At 36.0% G+C, this 20,338-nt stretch overlaps 1 pseudogene; it reads right to left on the bottom strand.

The window, feature by feature from the left end:
- Nucleotides 1-105: 105 nt before the first annotated feature.
- Nucleotides 106-17,528, bottom strand: LOC140155869 (solute carrier family 23 member 1-like; annotated as a pseudogene).
- Between the last annotated feature and the right edge of the window lie 2,810 nt (nucleotides 17,529-20,338).

Raw genomic sequence — 20,338 nt, 5'->3', positions numbered from 1 at the left:
AAAACCGAGTATTCAACTCTTTAAAGCAAATGAACAAAATATAGGTTAAAAGCATTGTATCAGTGTTAGAAATAAACCAACATTGTCAAGAATCATTTGGGCCCTTAAATTACGTCTGGAATTTTCCCCCCGTTTTTTCCGGGCAATTTACCCGAGGCCCCGACATATTTTTTGGTAATGTTTTGGTAATATAATGACAAACAAACGAAATAAAGTTAACGGTGCTTTTTGAAAAGAGCGTCTTAAAATTAACGGTACTTTTTGAAAAGAGCGTCGGACCACCAATTTTTCACAAAATGAATATTTGCCAAAAAGGCCATCGATCTCCCGGGCTATCTGAGAAGTTGACAATGGTTGAATAGAAACCATACAGTGCACAAAAGAAGGTACCGGTTATGCTCACCCCTGTATATTATATTATAAAGATGTCAACATTAAAACAGGCAGCAATACTTGAACCTTTAGCTCTGATTTCAGACCTCATTTGTTGATATTGGTTGAGAATTAAAGAACTGGTTATCTAAAACCTAAGGAAGGAACGAGATCAAAAGTTGCACTTTCATGTTCTCATCAATGAAAGCACGACGCCAGTGTTAATGTGCTATAATCACTGGAAAACATGGCGTTAGATTTCTGGCTCGAGAACGCTTTGTGTACAAATCAATAGGGCATGCATGCATGAAGTAAACGACAACTTTTGAATTTGCATCTTACTTGGGATTTTGGATCATCGTGTTTTTATTTCTTGATCAATTTCAACGAATACGGTCTCAAATCCGAGCTAAAAGATGTAGCTATTTGCAGTGCTTGGTCCAATTATGACATTCTGTTATAGGATATTACCTGGTGGACATAACTGGGTACCCTAATTCTAACCTATATTTTCAACTACATACAGATTTTGCAATATAAAATCATGTCATAATCATGATTTAAATTACATATCTTTGTGACGAACGGGACGCTATCTCAAAGAATTTATGATATTTTCTTAGTAGGTGTTTAATAATCATTTCCCCAATACAATATAATCCATAAAAATTATACAAATGTCTTAGCAATTGTAAAGAGTTGTAGAATAATAACTTAGCTTAACACAGGGTGTCCCTGAGAGACCTGTACCGTCGGAAATATAATTATTTGGGTATTTTAACTCCACATCTAAACAAAACTAAATACTTGGTGTAGTTGAGGAACTAATCAGCTATCACATACTTTAGTTACATTTGGTGTATGCGTTTAAGTACCCAAAAAGTCAGTTCCCGACAATACAGTTCTTTCAGGGACACCCTGTATAAATGTAGGCACAATACCATGTGTCTGCCCATGATAGGGTTTATTGACAATTCCACGATATATTTAGAGACGTAGCCTAAATGTCCAGTAATTTAGTATTGATTGTCTTTGTTCACTATTTTGACTCTGTCAGAGTTAGTTTCCCCATACGGCTTTGCTTATCAAAATGTTTGTGCAATTAGCTTAGATGGACAGGGTATGGTGCGAGCTCAAAATATAAACTATATATCAAACAAGACACTGTATTGCTTTGTGTTCTGGGCATAAATTATCATAATAAAAGATAGGCAAGAAGCTAAAAAATTATAAAAATATCAACAAGCAAACAAATTCAACTACACACAAGGGCAATTATATGGGTTATCTTTTCAATGGCATTACCAAAATATAAATCAATGCAATGCATTTATACTTTATCGTATCAAGCATCACAACTGCCAAAACAAATAGTACGCAACAAATAATCGTGTCAAGTGTGTTTGTCCAAGTCGAGATATTGTTGATACAAGATGATTTCTGACACAGATCTTCCTCTATACTGACACATGAACCCGAGCCAGCCAACCTTTTCAATCTAGGCATATAATAATAGGCATAGGGCTCTACTACATCATCGTCGTCAAGCAGAATTACTTCTTGCATAATGACTCCAGTGTTTTTTATACGTAGAGTTTTCGGGCTCCATTTACACAATTCAAATAAGGCCCGGTGTCGGTATAGACATGTCTGTTGATTACACAATTGACTCGCGATTTAATTCTGTTCCATCACACCCACCAGGATAATACGGTTCGAAATCATTTGAATCATGTAGTTCGTCAAATCTCATGTTGTGCAGCGTGGTTTCACCTGCAGACACAAAAATATTAAATATTTGTGAAAAAATATAGCATAAAATACATATTCAAACTGGCGACGTATTAAACCAGAGGTGTAAATATTTGTCAAATCAGTCAATACCCTTGCCCCACCGATGTCCCGATTGACAAGAACTGACAGTTTATCATTATTCAGATCCACATTTTTTGTCCTTCGCATTGCATCGCTCATCTTCGCTGCCGCTCCCTCGTTAGAAAAGTGAATATCCCACTGCCTATACTAGTACAAACCCCACACACCCACCCTCGTTCCACCCACATATGCACTTTAAGGAGGAAGAATGATAGATGAATTGGAAGAAGAATAAGAACAAAACGAAGACGAGGAAGAAGACAAAGACGAAGAGAACAAGAAGAAGATGATAAATGATAAAAGAAGCAGTAGGATTTTGATATAAAACACCATAGATGGACTAATTGCGATCACTGCATATTGCCAAATAATAAACCGTTTGTATGAATCCCTTTGTATTATTCTGACTACAGAGGGCGTGGTTATCGATTTACCTTGGTCACTACTTGGCCTATTGCATAAAGCACTAATTGCACTAATCTGTTATTCGGCATTATGCATATCACGACGATAATTATTATTGGGAACATTTTACCTGCAGGTAGGTAACCGGACCGTTTATCCCATGGAAAGCCTTGAAATGTTGGACTTATTGGTAGATAGCTCCATAATTTCGATCTCCGTATGTAGTCCATACCAAAGGGAAGATCATAACCCTTGATAGAGCTCAAATTAGGATCATCTTCATCGGGGGGTGCAAGCCATTTCAACATACCACGCTCCTCCATAGTTCCTGGAAGAGGTGAAATTGACATTACTTTATCATTGTCTCAAACAAGGCTGAATCTGAGGTTGATAATCTTGTTAATATGACTCCTATTGCTAGAGTTTAATAAGATAACCATGTACAGTCATGTAGTTTCTACAGGAAGTGCCCTTCGCCAGCTGCGAGGTATTTGGTTGTCAAATGTTGACAGTCTTGGGTTATGCTACATAAATGAGGCATTACCATCAATTGGACTGCAACATGCGGTGAAATATGGCGTATACTCTAAGGCCCTCATAATTTTATGCTGTGATGGGATATGATTTTTTTGACCCAAAAGGCGAAACCAGTCAAAAGATAAAAGCTGCCCCTACTTTTTAAGAATCTATTTCAGGATTTGAGAAATGCAATAATATTTCAAAATGGCGTCCCCAATACTGCCTGCCCATACCTCCGTTGCTAAGACTGATTTTGTTGAATCCGTCTTCGAAACCAATATGAGAGAATGGATATTAACTTTAAAACAAATGTGTCAGGTTTCGACTGATAAAGAAAGAAGTAAAAATGTCCAGTACCTACCAGGAATTGTATTGTCCAAGAAGAAACCCACTATTGCGCCAACAAAAACATCGGTTGTTAACAAAATGGTAATGATAGAGTCGACATCGGCTGAGCCTGTATGAATCACATACCGAGATCTTATAATAACTTGCAAACTACTAGCATTCACGTTATATTAGAGTCAGTAGTGTCATTAATACTGGTATTGACGGCAAGAGAGAAATATTATGCATATTATACAAGTTTAAAATTTGAATTGTTAAGCAGCAAAAGCAACCGATGCAAAGACACGCTTATAAGTTAGTAAACACAAAGTTTTAAGTTTGAAACGATTAATTGCAAAAAGAGAACAAACCATTAAGAATGGTCGTGCAAAGGACTACTAACAATCATGACTACTGAGGAAGATGCGAATCAGGTTGAAGATTTGTGTTGCCGTAATTTACCGTATAGCCTTTTCACCAGACACAAAACGTAACGCAAAGTTGTAAAAATTGTAAAATATCTGAATAAAAGTCTTACACGACTCTAGTAAGCTTATGCGACAAACATGCGAGAAGCCAAAGTTAAAAATATACCAACAACAATCTGGTACTTTTCTTAATGTACTTGCTATAACACCCATATCAGATACGCATAATCCCACTATGAAATTATTTACCAACTAGTACTACCCATTGACTAACTTTATTTGAGCTGTGTGAAACAGTATATGAAAGCCTTTATAATCAGACTTGTAAGGTGTAATATAAGATAATCGATTACCTGTTTGAATCGCTCCAGGATGACCTCTCAACCACAGAGGAATACCAAAGCCACAAGTCAGTGAAAAACCAGTCACAAGTAAATTCCGAGTACTATTCATGTTTACAAATTGAAGATTAGACAGACCTATTGAAACCACCATAGCTAAAACAGGAAGAAACTCAAATTTGTTGCGTGGACTATTAGTATTGTTATTGCCAATAAGGAATAAAACAAGTCACTCGAGTCTAGTCACGTCAATTTGCAGTCGAGTCGTGATCAAATCGTTATAGGTTTGACATTTACTAAGTCGAGGACAATTTCCATTATTATTGAGTACCCCAACAGAGGGAGGTGATTGGCCGTTTTTGTATGCCTGCCGATTTGGGAGGTATCCTGGCTGTTAAAATGGATATACTGCTTGTAAAATAGGCAGAACTGGGCTGTCAAAATTCTGCATAGTGTGTATGGGTGTGTGCATTGTTAACAGTACACGTATAATCATAGCAGAAGAGAACAAAATGACAATAATGAGCAAACTACTTACATCCCCCAACAAGAAGTGCACCACCAATGATCGGATGAGGTATTGTGGCAAAAAGAGCTCCTATTTTCGCGAAAACCGCCAATAATATCATCACTACTCCCGCCGCTTGAGCTATTATTCGACTAGCAACCTGAAGAGTGTAAGTAAGTTTTCTCTTTTCAGAACTGATTGTTTTTTATCATTACCATTTTTAATATAGACTAAATACAATGCAGTTATGATCAGCGTACATTGTCCCGTGGAGCCGTATAAAGCCTTAAGACTGGTAGCATCAAAAGCACCATTACTTTAAAGATGCCCTAAACAAAATGCCATATTTACGTGAAAAAGATATTTTAGGAAGGTTACTTTCAGGAAAGCGGGACTGAATAAGGTCATCAAATGTAATTGACCTCACATAATGGGTCACATACTGCTCCTAGCTGTAACAGCAATGGTTAGAACTTTAACTTTATTTTGTACCAACCCTAGTAAGACCGATATTTCCAACACAATCACTGTAGGAAGTCACTCCAATCCCTGTTCCCCATGCACCAGCGCAAATACAGGCAATGCCTTCCCTCGGAATACCCCTATTTATGGCATGGTGTGGGGCTTCGGTGCCGAAGATATTCGTGCGCAAGCGTAATAATCGCCTATAGATTCTAGAATGGAAGCCACTACACCAGCAATGATGCCAAAAACTGTCCCTGCTGTTACAGTAGGTGTTCCCCATTGACCTTGAAAAAATTAATTATGGCAAACTGATTTTAATGCATTTTCATTTGGTCAAAATCGATACTACTACTGAACCTTATTTATACATGAGCCCATGGTTCTTTCGGTGACAAATCTCGCGGGACGTCCAAGATGCAATCTTAGACGTCCAAGATGCAATCTTAGGCGTCCAAGATGCAATCTTGGGCGTGTAAGAATTTCGCGGTACACTTAAATCAACGAATCACGGGGCCAGAAATCCTAAACAGCCACTCGTCTTAAGCAAATTCAATTATATTGACCAATGAAATCTTACACGCATAATAGTTTACACACCCAAGATTTTCTAATGCCTTCAAATAACACAGCAGCTGAGTCGATAAAGCGTCCTTCGTACATTTTGGTCGAATCACAATATCGTCCAACACTATCAGTCACGGTGAATGGTCAATCTTAGACGTCCAAGAAATCTTAGGCGGGTAAAATCTTAGGCGTGTAAGATTTAATTGGCCAGTATTAGAATACGCTTAAGATGATTGGCTGTTTGTGATTTCTGGCTCTGTGATTCGTCGATCTACCGCGAAATTCTTAGACGCCCATGATTTCATCTTGGACGTCCAAGGTTTGGTGTATTATGTTAGGCGTCTTTTGAAAGTATCTGCCATCCATAAGACATGCTGCATTACACGCAGTTAATGGATGCACGGTAACAGATAATTATGCATATACTTAGTACAAAAGCAAGTTCCTTGCAGCAATGTTTTTATTTTGTTGTCATACATTTCAAACCTAAAATTGAAGGCAGTTTTATATAATTATGAATATCTGGTTAGTATTCTTTTGAAATTCATCACAATATTCACTGATAATATACGACCTTCACTATTGTCATTGTTTATGTCATAGAATAGTTTTTCTGTGTGTAAAAGGGTCGGGTATCATCCAAATCTAATCAAAGTAATACCTTGAACTATACACATACCTGGGTATGGAAATAAGAACCACGGTGTAGAATGGATGCCGTCAACTTTGGTATCAGTACGGGCGCCATAGCCAGGTTCAGACGGATCATCGGGAAATACGTCAGCTACCGTAAGTATCACAGAAAATATCCATGCAGTCAGGATTGCAGTAATTATCTGTGGTAACATTTAGTTTTGAAATGAAAAGTTACCTTTATGAAGCTATTAGACTTAAGATGGCAATAATTGGTTATTGAGGATCATTTGTCCCACACTCTGCAGGCATTTGGGCGGACGGTTACGTTAACAGCTATCTTGGCGCCAACCCATCAACAGCAGCAACGTTACCTTAAGATTCATGTGGTTAATGCCTACTCCCTATTCCAGAAAAATATAGCATTAATGTTGTAGGATTCAAAAAAAAAATATTATCAAGTTCTGCAAAATGAAACATAGCTCAATCCTAATCATTCGTTTAGTACTAACTGGAGATAAAAGAAATAGTTCACTATTTTACTAATTTCTTGAAAAAAAGAGCTAAAAACATGAGGAAAGAACATGTATGTAAAAACATGTATTTTTGCGTACTGGGCCATCACAGAATTCAATCACATAACTTTTTTTATGTGGAGCATATCTATACTTTGATCAGCTCGAAATCAGCGGGAATTATTACGCTTTTACTACGCCGAAAAGTAGACCCACGTTTAATGTGATATAGTTGGTTGACCTGGCCTGTTAAATAAAGTCGAGAAAGTATACGACTTCAATTAAAAATTTGTGATGCTTCTGGCGAGATGTCACAAGGCAATTCTCAAAATAAGTTAACCATTTCATTTATAACGATTATATCACTAACTTACTGGAAACAATTTGAATATTGGTGCCTTGCCGATGTATATTCTCTTGGATGAATTATATGCAGGAATAGGTATATCAAAAGGAGCCAGATACTGCGAAAACAAAATCACCAAACCACCTGTCCTGGAACAGTCATGGAAACAAAATATTTCATATATATAATAAGCATGTCTCCTATATTTGCTTTTTCTTTTTTAGTGAGAATGGGCTGTTAGTATCGGAGGCGCTATATATAAAGTAATGTAATGTAGACATTGTATGAGTCGGAAGAGGATAGAATTACATGTCTTAGCTAGCCACCCGTCTGTATTCCCGTCAGTTTAGACGGGGAGTTTGCTCCTGGGACGGGCAAAATTAACAGATGCTACATTATAATCGTAGGTATTGATTTTGTTCTGTGTTCGATTGAATGCGCAGCCTAGAGCGTCTTTCTATAAGCTTCTATATTGGAATTAAATTTCGTCATAAAATAAATGTCTTCATTGAATGCGTGTATATTTTACGTGATTTTTTAGCATCTACAGTGCGGAGCTCGGGACAAATCTGGTGGTGTGAAATTATTATGCGTCACCCCTTCTGTATGATATTCCACGGTTTAGCAGTAATTAAAATAAAATATTAATTTTCAAAGATAGATAATTGAGCATTCAAATAACAATTGCTTATGTAAAGCAGCCATGAATCTTAAAATGTTGAGTCTACGTGATTTCCCGAACATGGGTTTAAACCTGTGATGTGACCAAGCGCACTTTACTAATTTTTGGTTAATCTGGTGCAGTATTGGGTCAATACTTTTCGTTATAAATCAATCATTCATGCCAGTTGTCAAGTACCAGTATGTTTGTGTAGATTGATAATTTTTATAATACGAGGACACGCACACAAGCAAATAGTGGTTATATATGGCGCCATGTGGAAGATCTGGTCCAAGGTTGCCCTGACTTCAAATACTGTCTGCATATCATAATCGTCATGAATATGTCGGTGACCGGAGTCAATTTTTATGACCCCCCTTATTTCTAACATATAAGGCATAATGTTATAATTGCCGAAGACTACCAGTTTCACTCTCATTGAACAGATAAAATTCACTTAACCAACGGCGGCTTTTTATCAACAGCTATCAACCTCATAAACATAATCAAGGGGTCGATATAGTCCGATCGATAGCTTGTCTAGCTCGCAAATCACCGGAATATGTGTTAGGTTCGCGTTGCTAAAGCACAACCGTCACTTTACTGTCATCCCTGGTAGCAATTGAATACATGAATACAAAAGCCACCTAAGTCCATGCGAAGTTATTTTGAAAGAAAAACCTGTGTATCATTTTAATTCCTTCAGTTAGATTTACCTGGTCCATACGGTAAGTTTACGTGCAAATGAGTGGATTAACCTGTATTAGGTATGACGATTAGCATTTCAGGGACTTCGTGGGGTTCATTTTAAATTTTGGACTTAGGTGGTTTTTGAATCATACACAAAGACAACAATGTTACAATGAGATTACCACTAGTAAGATAATACAAAATAAAGCACACAGGTATGTATAATGTTGATAAGCATTCTGCCATGTAATATAAACCACACACTTTCCTTTATTAAACCCATTTTTTGTTCAAAAGTCATTCTCCAGCAATGAATGTGTTACAAGTGGACTTTTATACATACTGGATTTCAATCAATGTGTTACAAGACTCAAATCATGGAATTGGGTGATTCTTTCATACATGCTATTTTTCACATGCCCAATACACAGAGGATGAATTTGAGTTCTTTCATGCATATAACAGGCCTATGTATAGCAACAATTTCCCATGCTTAACTCAATTTGGCTAAAGTATGGACTTAGGTGGCTTTTGTATTCATATATTCAATTTCAAGTTCTACTTTGTGAGTACTATAATGGCCAATACGTACATGGCTGCTATTCCCCAATGAACACCAGAGAGATCGACAGATAATGGAGCAACTGCAAAACCAAGAAGTGTGACTGATGGTGTGATGGTCAACGGTCCAACAAATCGTAAAAGAAGTCCTATACACCCTGTAAAACCAATTATGACTTGCACACAGGAACCCACTAGAATAGCACCTGAAAGCTAAGTAAACATAGAGAAGACCGGGAGAGAAAAAACATGGGAATACGTTAAGGATTCCACTCGGATAAAGGACCGACCGTTATTTACGGCAAGGGGGGAATGGGCGTTTTGGAAAAATATCGACACAAAAATCGCGTTCCCCCCTCGCGTCCGCTCAAAATGTTCAGATTCCCCCCTTGTTTTCACGAATTTCTCCATTTAAAACTTGACATTCCCCCCTCCTGGTTCAACAAAAAAATTCGCATTCCACCCTCAAGACCCCCCCCAAAATATTTCGGGTTCCCCCCTTAAAATGCCCATTCCTCCCTGTCGTAAGTAACGATCGCTCCCTAAATTTCTCCAATAGCTGTGAGATAAAATTCTCTAACTTAAGACTTTATTCTAGAATACAATGCAGAGAACACATTTAATCTTTAACCAAAGCAGCCAGCGCACATGAATGTTGAACAAAAAACCCACAGTGCATCTGGCTAGATTGAAACCGGCAAGCTTTGTAATAATCTAACGACTCTCTACCAACTGAACAACAGAGAAGAAGAGCGGAAAATCTACGAGGTTGAGGTTCGAATGATGTTTGTCACATTCTAAAGGACGGTATCAGAACCGGGTATTTATAGCAAATACACGAAGTCACATAGGGATGAAATTATTATACTTAGTTCTCTGTGTCAACCCAAAGTCCAAAACTAATTATATTAATTTCAATACTTTCAACTACCCTAGTACATGTATGTTAATGACGTTGCTTAATACCTGACCCAAAATTGAGAGTCAAGTCCAGGTTTGAAAAAAAAGGGCAAAATCGGTGTAAGTCTTGACTGCGTAGAAATCTAAGTTACAACCAACCTAAGACAGGCAGTGGCGTCCGCTGGTTTTCAAAATTTGGAGGCCACTGGTCTCGATTCCCCCGACTCTCATTCCCCCTAATAATAATAATAATCATGATAATAGTAATAGTAATAGTAATAATAATAATAATAATAATAATAATAATAATAATAATAATAATAATAATAATAATAATAATAATAATAATAATAATAATAATAATAATAATAATAATAATAAATAATAATAATAATAATAATTTCTACCTCTAACAATCGACTCCTCCACTCATTATCTACAATATCCATCTGCTCTTTGGTCATGTTGGTAGAGTTTCCTGTAATGGTTGTATAGGTGGTTAATTAAGAAATATGCATTTAAGAAACGACCGGTGGGGAAGAATCTCTCTTGGATATAGTGCCTAATACTCTGGTCACAAAGCTACTTTAAATTGTTGCTTATCTTCGGAGCTCCTCGGCATGCTTACGAATATCTCTGAACAGTGGCGTAGCAGGAGTTTGGAACCGAGGGGGCACAACTTGTAAATGTACCGACGGAAATATTTTTTGCCGACGGAAGTTGTGATTTGTTTTTGCATGGTTTTAAAAAGTGAAGAGCAAAAAAAAAAAAAAAAGAAAAAAAAGGATTATAAGCGGTACAAACATCGCCTTTTTTTAGCGAGTGTATATAACCATATTTATTGCGTTTGATCATAATTTGGTTTAATTCATTGTGTTTATTATTGACAACATAATCCCCACTATTTTGTTTCCAAACCACGAAGAATACATGGATTTGTGTACAAAAGAATATATATCTAGATTCTAAAAAGAAACGACAGGTAACCCACTTTAGCCGTAAGCCAAATAATTAAGGTACCAGTTACGTATATCCTAAAAAACGGCAGATCTGTCATAATTGGAACCAACAGCTAATAGCTGCATCTTTTAGCTCGAATTTAAGACCTCATTTGTTGAAATTGTTGAAGAAAAAAAGACACGACGATCCAAAAACCCAAAGAAGATGCAAATGAAAAAGTTGCAGTTTGCCACATTGCATGCCCTATTGATTTGTACACAAAGCGTTCGCGAACAAGAGAAGTAGCGCCGTGCTTTCATTAATTAGCATGAAAAACTAGCGTCGTGCTTTCATTGATTAGGCCTAAAACACAAAAGTGCAACTTTTTATATCGTATCTTCATTAGGTTTTGGATCACCGTTTCTTTAATTCTCAACCAATTTCAACAAGGTCTTAAATCAGAGCTAAAGAGTACAGGTATCGGTTGCTTGTTTTAATTTTGACACATTTGTCATTATTTAGGATATGCAGGAGTGAACACAACTGGTACCTTAATTCTTTTGCTTACTGTAGTTGGGGTTGTGAGCAATAGATTTGGTCGGGAACCTGGAATTGGAGGATAGTTGCAATTTTTTTACTTTTACTTACTTTTCTTGATTATTGTTATATCAAACATTTAAAAATCGTTTTCATGACCTAACCCGACATTTAGATGTTATTAAAAAGTTTTGACCAAAACCAAAACGCGTTTATAGCATATGGTTTTAAACAACATTTTACCTATGTATCACTGAGAAAGTTGTAATTTTATGTCTATATAATTTATTTCCCGAGGTATGTGTTACATTTGTTTATTTTAGCGACATTTCGACTCAGTGACTACATTTCAACCGTAAAGAACTATGTAACAAATATACGTAGACTTAAGCGCGCTTCAGACTCCGTATTGTACGTACAATATTGTATGTACAATACTTTTCGTGACGTCAAAAAGTATTACACGTGCAATAAAAAGTATGTACCGGGAAAATATATATTTTGCTACAATCACTACAATCATAGGTTGCTTAATTGATACGGAGTTGCCAAATTTCTAAGAGTTCTAAATTTAGTGAGTGCACGGAATGATGAACATCTTTTAATGTCTTCTTGTATTCAACCATGGTAGGTATCATAATACCTACCATGATTCAACTAATACTTGAATTATTATATAATCAATGGGCACCTTTTTAAAGTTAATAATACGTCGTATTAATACTAATATTAATAATATTAAAATTGTAATAATAATATAAATGGCACATTCAGATCTTATTTTTTTATTTATAGATTTATCTATTTAGGCCTATTTATTTATTTATTTATTATTTATTTATTTATTTATTTATTTATTTATTTATTTATTTATTTATTTATTTATTTATTTATTTATTGATTGATTGATTGATAACTGATTGATTAATTGATTTAGAGATTCATTTATACTGATATTTAGTCATATATTGATTTAGAAAGTTTAAAAGTATTATTTGTAGGCCTTTGTATTTATTCTGGTTCTGATTTTATTGATACTGATATTTTTGTTAATTTTTAAAGTTTTGGCATAGCATTCGTTACATTATAACACGCTGTGTTATGAATTTGCAACACCTTTTTACATATTGATATCGTTGAAGCATGTTATGATAGGCCTACTTATGATCATCACAATACATCCATAAACGTGTTAATGCAGTAACCGTAGCGTTAGGGGCACGGAAGCCCCCCATTGATCTGAAATATTAGAAAATCCCATAGGAAAACTGCCGAAAACGGCTTGTGCCCTCCCCCTCATCAGAACCGGATGCAACGCCTTCTATACTTTTTCATTCATTAATTATAGGCGTATTAATAGTAATGCGTTGAGTTTTTAAAAGTAATATCCGCCTTTTTTCTTTCTTTTTTTGAAATGACATACGGTTGTTACAAAACAAATCAGCATGGAAAACATTTTTTTTCGTCAGAGGCAGATATTTGGCCTATTCAGTGTCATAAAGCTACAAAATAGACGATCTTTTAAAATCATTTTTAAATGGCTATTTATTTTTCAACCTTATTGTTTGTATTTGTAATGTTCACACAATCTGAACATGTGCTTGTAGGACAACGATTTTGAATTAAACATGTCAATTGTGATATTTTAATTCCCCTAGAACACCACAGTTAAGCGACCAAAATTGTAAGTGGGTTGTCTTTTATGTAACCTCATTATTTCGCTAAAATTACTCGAAAACCCTCCTAAGAGTTGTTGTTACTAATAAACATTTCATAATTTTGGGCAAAGGATAGCCAAATAGTTGACCGAAATCGTATATTTGCACCAATATTTGACTGAAATCGTATATTAACATTACCGCCCCTTCGTGGCTTTATTGCAAGCCAAAGTGTGAAAAGAGATTACTTGAAATATATATTTCAGAGTTGAAAGAGTTTCAGCCCTACGAATATATTTCTGAAATATGTCTCTCTGATTGGTTGATGGTCAAGAGGACTACGGCATCCTCAAAGCCTCTTGCTGTAATTCTCTAATCGATATCTATTATAGAACCGATCTTCTGAAATCCATACAACCGTGTCAAATGAAATAGTCTCGAATCATAATTTGTGCACGATACAACGTTGATACGTCAGATTTCGGAATTTTATTAAAAATAGGCATAAATCACATTGAACAGGTTGAATGCTGGCAAAAGTAGATAAAATAACTATGGGTCGAATTTACATTAATCAGTGTCCTGGGGCCAGGATAACATTTAGGACTCCTTCGAATTCTAAAACAATACTTCGCCAAATGTCCTTGCTTTCATTTTCTCATTTAATTTGTTTTAATTTTAATTAATTTCTTTATCCACTGGCTCTCTGGTAAATCCGGTATTGCCAAATATTTCTTGTCCATTACCCGTGTTAATCTATTTAATTATTAAAATGAACCATCTATTAAATTCCTATAATACAATAGGCCTAGTGTATTTGATAACAAATTTGTTTTTATTTTTGATTGGAATTTGGGTTCCATTACACGATTTCATAATAAGATGTTTGGGCATGGCGGAATATATGATTAAAAATAGACATACTCTTAGGCCCCCTTTTTTAATGTTTGTAGGCCTACATTATTGATATCAATATTTATGTACAAAATGCAAAAGAATGTATATATATTTGATTGTTTTGTAAACATTAAATTTGATGTTTACTCATAATTATGTCTGGAAAGTCAGGGAAAAACTAAGGAGTATCGGTATTTAGTTTCCTGGGAAAGTGGATCAGATGAGCAGTGAGTAAAAACATTTGCCCTAAATCTTTATTTGATTTTTATTGTTTTATGAATTTATTAGGGCTACTGGTAAAGTGCAGAAAAAACCTCCAAACGCACTCTGGGATTTTTCATCAGCAGCAGTAGAAATTTCTCTTGCATAGATTTTCTAGTGACCTCGCTTGGATTTAGCAAACAATGAACCGTCAGGGTTATAGCGCGTTATTTAATCTGATTCAACTCGTCGTGGCACGTATATTTATTGCACGTGTAATACTTTTTGACGTCACGAAAAGTATTGTACATACAATATTGTACGTACAATACGGAGTCTGAAGCTAGCCTTACACAGTCTTTTCCATTTTAAAAATGTTACGTCATTGTTATTGCACAGTGTTTTTGGTATGGTATAGGCTGTGAAATTGCTCAATGATGACAAGCGAGTCAAGGTTCAGAATTTCATTAGGCAGTGTGAGAGAATCAGGACCAACAAAAGAATTGCAATACTAGTGATTTAAGTCAATGTTAATATAACGATTACACATTTTTGGATATTGTTTACCAATGCCCTAAAATGATTCTCATAAAGCAAATTTAATGTTGATGACTGATCATGCTGATAGCTACTGGGAATTGAAGTTGCATAAGCCGAGAAGTTAAAAAAGTAACAAATACAACCATTTTACATGTTTTGAATAACATTTTTAACAATTATATATTTTGGGTTATTTTTGGTTATTTTGGGGCCAAAAAGAATTTTGTAAACATTTTAATGTCATTTGTCGACTGGTATCTAGACAATTAGTCTCCTTCGCAGCCAGTTTGGTTACGCTCCTCCACACAAACAGTCTGCCAATGATGACGAACTGGTCCTTTTGACTGGCTAACGGTTTTTGACGACGTCATCCAGCTTGACGTCAAACAAAGCTTTCAATTGGTCGATCGGCTAGACGGCTACTTAATTATTCATGAGCAATTTTGACCCGCCATCTCGCCAGTGGACTGAGGTCAATCAAGTTCCCGTATGTACAGCTCTTCGGCTACATACGTGTAGCCAATCAGAAACGGCGTTATAAGTGGCCATTGGCAGATTGTTTGTGTGGAGGGAGCGGAACCAAACTGGCTGCCGTGGAGACTACTAGACAATATGATTGTATTATCATTTTCTCAATTTTTGGTCAATTTGAGCAGTTTTTGGTCATAGTTTATATTTCTCAATGCTAACAAACTAGCCAAAGCGCTAAACTCACCAGGTAACGCCAGTGAGTCAGAAACAAATTGCAACTAAATTAATAAGAAACTATATTTCATCGCCATTTTAGTACATATTTTTTGGTACCTTTGACCAAATTTTGGCTCTAAAATGAGTTTCCTAAGCACTTTACTGCTATTTGATGCTTGATATCGACTTGGAGTAGAAAAGTCGTGCACTTATTAGAAACCAATTACCATTTTCTCAATTTTGGGTCAATTTCAGCCATTGTATGTAGTCGTATTTTAAATCGCTCAATGATGACTCAAAGTGGCATCAGTCGGATTTTATGTCAGGACATGTCAGAGAATCAGAAACAGCTAAAAATTGTAACTATATTCCAATACCACGTTCACCTCAAATATACCCCGACCATGGGGTTGGAAAAATGTCTTGACGTGCAGTGAATCCTGCACCTTTTCACGACATAATAAATTTATTGTACAAATGCGCACTAAGCGTGCGAATATTTTGCTATATTGAAATTTAATTGGTGAAATATGGTGGAAAATGGAATAATTCGCGTGAAGAGCGCAAAATGGGCACTTTTTAGGATAAAAATGACCAAATGAGGTTAATTTGGACAGAAACCCACATACAGGCGTTACGGAACATGGGGATGATTGAATGGATCATTCCCCCTTATCAAACATTTGGTAGATTCATCACTCCACCCCAAGAGATCTTTGCCTATGCCCCTTTGTTGCGATCGCCTGGAGTTGGAGCACTCAACCTCATTTACCACGCACATTGACAAATGGAAAGTTGTCAAAAGTTGACAGCACGGATTTGTAATTCTCGCTGCACGGATTTTTAATCTCACTGCACAAATGTGCCAGGAGGTGCGTCAAAATAGCGCCAAACTTACATTAGGACAAACTTACAGAGAATGGCATGAATATATTATAGCGATATGTACATACCTAGCACTACGGCTGGACATGGTCCCTTTAAGTCTAAAATTGCAAAAACTGCCACAAAAAATGCTCCTTGACCCTGAATTATTGATAATCTGTACAGGTAAATAAAATGCATTGATTACCTGTTACGCTAGCAATTTTTTGCATCGAAAAATTTCAGTACTGAAATTGTATAGGCCTACAAATATTGAACGTTTATTAATATAATCACTGATAATGGTGCTAATTGAAAACTTCCATGAGATGAATGGAACATTTGATTTCATAGTTCACCGAATGAAATGCCGTGTTTTAAAATCTCCCCCATGTTAAATTCATTTTAATTTAATACCTGCATCCAAATGTGGACTGTAGAAGAGTTCCGATTCCACAAACCATGAATCCTGAACACATCAAGCGCCCCATGAGGACTGTGTCAAAGGACATACACATCTTAACCCCAACTATTATTGATATTGATACGATGCCGCCAAAACTTGCTAAAAATTGCTGATGGATAAAAGGAAAAGCATGTACGGTAAGTGTAATGTAATCATAACATAATGCGTTGATGTCCGCTAAACATGGACGCACCTCTGAGCTCGAATCGCCACGATTAGCTATTATAGCTATTCATAACCAATAGCATCAGTTATGTTCAGGTTTTGTACGAGATTGCAATAGGAGGTATAAATATGTTACATTGCTACCAAATTAACATTTCAAATTACAATCTTGTCCCGAAACTAAATTCCACTTCAAAATGCCATACATTTATTTCTCACCTGGAATCCAAACAAAATAGTAGCATACCACGGCGGCACATCTTCCAGTCCATATACCACTTGTCGTTTGTCATTTTTGTGGTCCTCACTCTCTCCTTGTAATTTCCGTTCGGCATTACTGACTGATCCTTCTGGACACGTCTCTACATCATCACATTTCACATAACGTCTTTGTAAAAACGCGCGGTTCTTTTCCTCCATATTCAGGATAATACTATTTTCTACACAACACTTCTAAAAATTAAGTTGTCAATGTCGCCGAAGACTCGAATCAATTTGACTTCATGTTGAGGTTCAACAATTCGATAACAATGTATTTATGATTGAACAATTCCCCAGGATTTGTGAGATTTATGTGTGACCGGTCGACCGGGGACAGCGAATATTCTTTCAATACACGTTGCAATTTTTTATGCTTGATCTACTTCTGCTAGATTTAGACATTGTACTTGATTCTCAGTACTGATAATGGGAACAAACCTTGATATTTATACACGGTGTCCCACAGTTTAATATTTTTAGCTATGAATATCATTGCTATTTGTTAAATAGTTTGTTACTCTAAGTTACATTTAGCTTAATTACTTACTGAATTACTGAATATTTTGTTACGGCAGAATATTTTGTACAAATAGTAGATACTAATTTTGGCCGAAACAATCAGTTTTGATCTGTTCTCACGATATGTTCTAACTACAACTAAAGAGTAAATATCTATACATTGTCATGTTTACGAAGCAATTTTTGTATGGAATAAATTATTATAGTCCAGTTTGAGTGTCCTAATAATATTGTTTTTGTTGGCGGCAGGTTTGAATATAATTATTGTGGTGCGAGGTTCATCTAGTTCGCCATTTGAAATAATGGCAGGGAACAGGGAACTTACTATTACTATAGAAAAATTATCAAATTCGTGGACATCATGGAACATACTCTTTGCGTGGCTGTGCGTAGTAAGCAGTTGTACGCAGATAGCCTCGCTAATATGGACGCGTAGAGTAGCGTTGTACGCGCGTGTAGTTAGTATGATTAGTCGCGGAGTAACAAGCGTAGTTGAATGTTCCACGATGTCCACGAATTTAATATTTTTTCTATAGGAATGCTATAAACATTAGGGAAGGGTGAGATAAAATAGGTCATGTGGGTGGAAATAATGGCGAATAATTCGATCTTGGGAGTCCTGGGACCAGTTTTTGGTTGATGGCAATCTCAATGCACAGAAATATCTGAACATTAGAATAGAATAGAATAGAAAAGAATAGAATACAAAACAATACAATACAAAGAGCATTTGACCATTTCCAAAAGGCTCAAAGTACTTGTACAAATGGTACAAATAAAAACAGGTTAAGAGGGCACGTAAGCTACATATTTACAGATGAAGAATAATGCAGAAACTGTGAAAGTGTTATCACCAGCTAATACTCCAGTAATAGTCAAGACGAAGATAATCATTGTAAGATCGGAGTTGGCACTGTTGATCCGCAACTTACCCACCAGAATGCTGATTGCTGCCCTACAGAATGGGACTAAGGTGTTAACTTCCTTCAGTATGGTGCTACAGCACACAGAGACAGGATTGTTCAACAGAGACTTCGGCAACTCTTCTTGGGCATATTGTAGGACTTGTATATGATCAGGAGTGACCACCGGAGTGACCGCCATGACCACCGGACCTTAGGGGAAGATGTATGCAGAAGGACCACCCTAGCCCTGTAGACACTGCACTGATACAGCGCATTGTCACTACAGTTGCAAGACTGCGGCGTAGACAATGGTAGAGATTTTACGACTCGGAGGGTTATTGGAAAGTGAAATGTTGATGCGTCTAATGCACATCTCAGTACAACTACACTCCCAACAAGTGATACGTATTTATTAAACCTATAAATGAATTACTCAAATCTACGACTTGAACAACAACAACAACAACAACAACAACAACAACAACAACAAAAATCATCATTCAAAATGAGTAGGTATGATAGCAAAGAAATATTTTTTTCAACTATTTCGAATAAAGCTAGACAGGTTTAATTAAGCTTTTTCCAACTAATATTCCATACAAAATGAAACACGTGCCGTAGTAAAATTACATCTAATTTGGTTAAAATAAATACACAAAAATAAGAATACCCTGTGATAGAGATTGGCAGACGCAGAAATTTAGAAATGCATCATAAATGTTCAGCATTTAGAAATCGAGTCATTAATAATCATTATTATATAATATGAAGCTTCCATCTATACCACTCATGTTTAGTACTGAATGACGTTTAAATCAATATATTCTCGCAACTATTATTTATCTCCGCTTAAGCATGACTTTGATGCCTGTTACTTATGATAAATACAAGTTTGTACCTTTGTCTTTCAAAACAAAACGATTTGGAACGCCTAATTTTGATAGGGTATTTAACCTTTAACATGATACTTTAATAGTATATCAACTCACTCACACGATTACTGTTCCGCAACATGGTATTTAGTCATATTTATAGCGTTTTTTGCCTAAATTGTTCGTTTTCCATACAATTTTGGTACATTTAATCATGCATACCATCCACGCATGCGCATATTTATATTTTTATTGCAACAATCTCTATTTTCCTCACAAGTCACAAAGATCTTCACACCATACCAATTGTCATATTTTTTTGTTTCATTTTGGAGATAATTTTGATTCTTGTTTCTACATTGTGTGCTCGTCTCTCACAATTTTCACACCATTTTTGTTTATCGTTAAGGCCTATTTTTGATTAATTTCAAAGACGGGCCCTTTCCTCACCTGTTAATGGATACATTTTTTCTTCCACAATTATCAAGTGAATATACTCAGATTATCTCGTACCAAAAACTGCTTTGGTACGTACTTCTGCTTCTTTTTATTACACGTTCCATAACAGCAATTCAAATTTCCCGCCAATGTTGACAATTATTGTCAGTGTACATTGTATAACAATGCAAATGCGATTACGTAATTCATAGTACTATAATAATAAATGTTGTGTGTTTTGAAAGACAGAGGTACACACTTGTATTTATCATAAGTAAC

The sequence above is a fragment of the Amphiura filiformis genome, chromosome 6 (genome assembly GCF_039555335.1).
Source record: "Amphiura filiformis chromosome 6, Afil_fr2py, whole genome shotgun sequence".
Taxonomy (NCBI): Eukaryota; Metazoa; Echinodermata; class Ophiuroidea; order Amphilepidida; family Amphiuridae; genus Amphiura; species Amphiura filiformis.
This window is presented reverse-complemented; position numbering and strand designations above follow the sequence as displayed.